Source organism: Neophocaena asiaeorientalis, unplaced genomic scaffold (genome assembly GCF_003031525.2).
Source record: "Neophocaena asiaeorientalis asiaeorientalis breed wild unplaced genomic scaffold, Neophocaena_asiaeorientalis_V1.1 scaffold7, whole genome shotgun sequence".
Taxonomy (NCBI): domain Eukaryota; kingdom Metazoa; phylum Chordata; class Mammalia; order Artiodactyla; family Phocoenidae; genus Neophocaena; species Neophocaena asiaeorientalis.
Genome location: NW_020185337.1, coordinates 2,434,245 through 2,440,021, shown reverse-complemented (window position 1 = coordinate 2,440,021; position 5,777 = coordinate 2,434,245).

The window sequence follows — 5,777 nt, the reverse complement described above, 5'->3', positions numbered from 1 at the left end:
GTGGGAGTGTGAGCTGGCGAGTCTGAAGTGTGCACGCTTTCGCTTGACCCCCAGAACTTGCCCCACCCAGGCAGCAGGGCAACTGTGGGAAGGAGATCAGGATACCCAAGGCAAAAGTGGTGAGGGACCAGGAAGAGGCAGGACTCCTGCCTTCCATTGCCCCACGTGCTAGATCCTATCCGTCCCCATTTCTCCCTTGAAGTGTTTTCTGCCAGCCAGTGACATTGATAGTTTCCTGAATGGACTTCCTACCCACAGACCCTGCAGGAACATCAGCTCTTTCCATTTTGCACCCAAATAAATAAATCGGGCAAATGCTGTCTGTGTTCCAGTTTACTAAGAACTCAGATCTATTTACAGCAGAACCAAACTCATGGAAATGATTTTTGCTTTGGTGGTTACTTAAAGGGAAAGAATACAGTGCAGTGTGAATTCTGTATTAGTTTCCTGCGGATACTGTAACATACCTAAAACTGGAGGCCTTTAGAATAATGGAAATTGAGTCTCTCATAGTTCTGGAAGCCAGAAATCCACAATCAACGTGTTGGCAAGGCCACACTAACCCTGGAGGCTCTAAGGAGAGAATCCTTCCTTGTCTCTTACAGCTTCTGGTGGTTGTTGGCATAACTTGGCTTCCTTGGCTTATGGCTACGTCACTCCAGACTTTGCATCTGTCTTCACATTGCCCCCTGGCTCTTCTGTGTGTCTCCTATAAAAACATTTGTCATCAGATTTAGGACCCAACCCGATAATCCAGAATGATCTCATTTTAAGATCCTTAACTATATCTGCAAATATCCTTTTACCCAGTTAGGTAACTGTACTTTGTTGAATGGTGTCCCCCAAATGTTCATGTCAATCCAGAACCTCAGAATGTGACCTTATTTGGAAATGGAGTCTTGCCCATGTAATTGGTTAAGATGAGCTCATATTGTGTTAAGATGGGTTTAAATCCAATGACTCATGTTCTTATAAGAAGGTCATGGGAAGACACACAAAAGAGACATGAAGAAGAGATCATGTGAAGATGGAAGCAGAGATTGGAGTGATGTGTCTGCAAGCCAAGGAATGCCAAGGGTTCCACTTTGGAACCAACCACCAGAAGCTGGAAAGTTGCGGGAGTGGGGCAACCGGAAGCTGTGGTAAAGGATTTAGATTTTATTAAACACTGTAGGAAGCCACTAAAGGAATTAAAACTAGCTAGTGAAGTCTGTCCAGTTTTGCTGGAGAGATTACTTTAGAGGCAGCCTCTGAACAAATAGTTCAGAAAGAAGTGACTAAGTCAGTGGAGCCGGAAAAGGTAATTAGTATAAGAACTGTTAAGCAGGAAAAATGAAAAATAAATGACCAGGGCTTCCCTGGTGACGCAGTGGTTGAGAGTCTGCCTGCTGTCCAGGGGACGCGGGTTCCTGCCCCGGTCCGGGAAGATCCCGCATGCCGCGGAGCTGCTGGGCCCGTGAGCCATGGCCACTGAGCCTGCGCGTCCGGAGCCTGTGCTCCGCAACGGGAGAGGCCACAACGGTGAGAGGCCCGCGTACCGCAAAATAAATAAACAAACAAATAAATAACCAGTTGCCTATAGGGGAGTGGTGACTAGGGGAGTGGTGACAGCGGTGAGAGGCCCGCGTACCACAAAATAAAAAATAAATAAATAACCAGTTACCTATAGGGGAGTGGCGAAACAGTCTAAAATGACTCCCAGAGTATGTCTGTCAGACATGTTCGTGCCAGTCACTCAGCCAGGGAAACTTTATATAGTAGATTTGGGAGGAGATTATAAATTCAGTTTAGATCTTGTGTTCAAGGCCATCGGAGCATACAAATAGAGATGTCCAGAGGGGGTAGAATGGATGTTTGAGTTCATGAGTACAGAGTTACTGTAGGTCTGGGATTCTTCAACAATAGATTATGGAAATCATAGGCATTAATGTAGCAAATATATACTTTTATACTTTGTCACATTGGTTACTCAATCTCTGAATATAGTTCACTTATAATATTTATGAATGTTTACTATGTGCCAAGAATAGGCGTACACCTTGTGAATGAACCTGTCCCATCAGGCTATTGAAAAGATTCAGTGGGATGTACGTTGTATGTACGTTGCTTTGCATGGAAAAAATGCTCAGTTATTCATTTATTCCACAAATACTTATTGAGCTCCTACTTTGTGCTAGGCGTTATTCTGTAAATACTGGGGTTACAAGGAAAAGTGAGAGACAAGGTTTCAGCTTTCCTTGTGTGTTCCAATGATGACATAAAAAAGAAAATTAACAAGTAGTGATAACTGCCACAATGAAAATAGAACAGGTCACTTGAGAAAGTAACAAGGAGGCTACTTTGAGTGGTCAGAGAAGGCCTTTCTGAAGGATGCAATTTAAGCAGAGACCCAAATGATGCAGGAACATTCATGATGCTGACATCTGAGAGATAAGCACCTCAGGCAGAGGGAGAACTGGTGAACAACCTTTGTAAATGCCCTAAGGTGGAAATGATCTTGACATGTGTTTTAAGTTTCCTATTGCTGCTGTAACAAATTAACTCAGTGGCTTAAAACAACATAAATTTATTAACTTACAGTTCAGGGGCTCAGAAGTTCAAAATGGCTCTCACTGGGCTAAAAATCAATGTGACCACAAGTCTGCATTCCTTCCTGGGTTTCTAGAGGAGAATCTTTCCTCTTCCTGCTTCTAGGGGCTCCCTTCATCTTCAAAGTCCACAACTGCCTATCCAGTCTTTCTCATGAAGAATCATTCTGGCACCGCCTCCCTCCTTCACTTACAGAGACCCTTCTGATTCCAACGTGCATACCCAGATAATCCAAGGTGATGTTCCTATTTAGTTTAATCCTTAATTTAATCACAATAACGTAGTCACACGTTCTGAGGATTAGCATGTGATCTTTATTCTACCTACTACATCATGTTAAAGGAAGGAAGGCCAAAGGACTGGAATACAGTGTGCTGGGGTGCCAGAGGAAGCAGAGCCTTCAGATCATGTAGGTATTTGTAGACCAGGTAATAAAATTTAGAGTTTATTTAAGTGTGATGGGAAGCTATAGGAAATTTTTAAGCAAGGAAAAATCGTTCTTAGGTCACTCTGGCTGTTGTGTGGAGGAGGAATTTTAAAGAAGATGGAAAAGGAGCTACGAGGCTTTTAGAGTAGTTCAAAGAAGAGATCCTGCTGGCCTGTGATGGAGGGGCAGTGGTAATGGGGAAGAGAAAAGACAATCATTTCCAGTTATGTCACAGAGGCAGAGACAGCATTTGCTGTTGGACTGGATTTAGATGAGTTAGGGAAAGGAATCAGGGATTTATTATTTATTTAGCTAAACCTAAGGTTTAGCTAAATCCACTATTTATTTGGGTGAACGTTGCTATCAGTTTACAAAGATGAAAGAGGGAAGAGCAGATTTAGTGAGGAAAATCAAGATTTATTTTGAGATAGCTTTGAGGGGCCTGTTAGAATTTCAGGTGGAGGGAATTCCCTGGCAGTCCAGTTGTTAGGACTCAGCCCTCTCACTGCTGGGGCCCTGGGTTCGATCCCTGGTCAGGAACTAAAATTCTATAAGCCACGTGGCATGGCCAGAAAAAAAAAAAAAGAAAAGGAAAGAAATTCAGGTGGAGGGAGACCAGGCAGTTGACCAAACAGTTCACAGAGGGAGATCAAAGCTAGAGAGAAAAATTTAGGAGTCATAGGCGTGAGTAGTCTTTAAAGCCATGTGATTGGATAAGATTACCCAAAGAGACAGTGTGAACAGAAAAAAGTTTAAATAAAGGACTCTAAGTCAACTACCACCAACTAGAAATCTCACCCTCTTTCCAGAAATATGGCCCAACTCAACTCAAAGATCTTCAATGACTTCATATATCCCACAGAATAAAAGTTTAATAAAAAGGCACCTGGCAATGCACAGAAGCAATTTAGATGGTAGTGTCCGGTTCAATAATCAACCCATGTAATTTATCACTGTTGAATAATTTGTGAAAATTATATAGGGTGTGGTGATATTTTATATTTTTCTTTTGAGAAGTTAAGTCATTTGGATTCTTTTTAATGATTCGAAGTAATTATAAATTAAATGAAAAATCCATAAGGACATAACCTTCAACATGTCATATAATCTTCCAACAAATGAATATTTAAGAGCAACTGTTTTGATCAGAGAATACTTTTACACTAGTGAATATTGTTAGCTCCAAAATGTTACCATGAAGGGAAATGCTGACTTATTTCCCTGTACAGTATTGTAAATATAGCAAAGATAGAGATATATAGTGGCCTCGCCAATTACAGCAGAAAACTACCAATACATGCATAATTTGAAAATATATCGTAGCTAGCTAGTTAATTTCCAAAATAAATATCTGGTAGTCCGCTTCTCTGAGCATTGCTAAAATGCTTTATGGAGATAGAGTATTATTTTCTTCTTTGCTATTGGCTCTCCCTGGAACAATTCACAGACTAATATTAAACAGTTATGAAAACCAACTCAAATATAGGAGGCCATGCTTTACATTAGACTAGAAGTATAACCACTTTGGTTTTTCGGTACACAGGAATTTAGGCACTTAGCTCCTATTGTATTTGTGTTCGTGAGAGTTATGCTTGTAGATTCCCTCAATTTAAATGTGTTTCTGCCCTCTTCACATTGATAGGGAGTGGGTTTGTCAGGTGGAGATGTAATGCTACTTTCTTTAACCCATAGTGGGTGAAGTGTCTCTTTGCAGAAGACCTTCTGCTCCTGTGGTTTGTGGGAACTATCTAATAGTTTCTCAGTCTCTTAAGTGGAAATCTGTCTCAGGAAATTAAGGACAGAGAGGAAAGTGAACAGCCATGGATGATAACCTATGGGGAGGCCCAGTAAATAATGGAGGGAAATGCAGCCCAAAAGAGAGGGATCATTTAAGGCTATTAGATGACAAATCCACTTCAATGCAGTTATTATACCTGTAAATATAGAAAAATGATAATGTTGACAACTCTTCCTCACACAATCTGGGTCATTAATAAATGATGAAGGATAGAAAGAGTAAAAGAAATAAAACTGAGACTTCCCTGGTGGCGCAGTGGTTAAGAATCCGCCTGCCAGTGCAGGGGACATGGCTTCGAGCCCTGGGCCGGGAAGATCCCACTTGCCACGGAGCAACTAAGCCTATGTGCCACAACTATTGAGCCTACGCTCTAGGGCCCATGTGCCACAACTACTGAACCCACGTGCCTCGAGCCCATGCTCCGCAACAAAGAGAAGCCACCGCAATAAGCCCATGCACCGCAACGAAGAAGAGCCCCCGCTGGCCTCAACTAGAGAAAGCCCGCGCACAGCAATGAAGACCCAACACAGCCAAGAAATAAATAAATTTATTTATTAAAAAAAAATAAAGAAAGAGCAGAGATCTAAAAGAAATTCAGAGAGCCTTAAGTCTCTATGACGTGGAGACCTGTGTGTATTACACTAGTTTCATGGAGCTCCCCAAAGCTTCACGTTTCATAGACTTGATTAATATAAAGGCTGTGTATGTAACTAGAATGGGTGCTAGGACCCATTCTTAGTGGCAAAACTCCTGATTCTAGCTGGGCACATGGCCACCAAATGAAGATTACAACTTCCTTTGCAGCTAGTAAATGGGCATGAGACTAAATTCCAGGAATAGAATGTGATTGGAAGTACCTGATTTCTAGGATGATTCTTATAGGAAGGCAACATTCACTTCTTTATACCCTTCTTGCTGGCTATAACGCAGATGTAAAGGCTAAAATCCCAGCAGCCAGCTTCC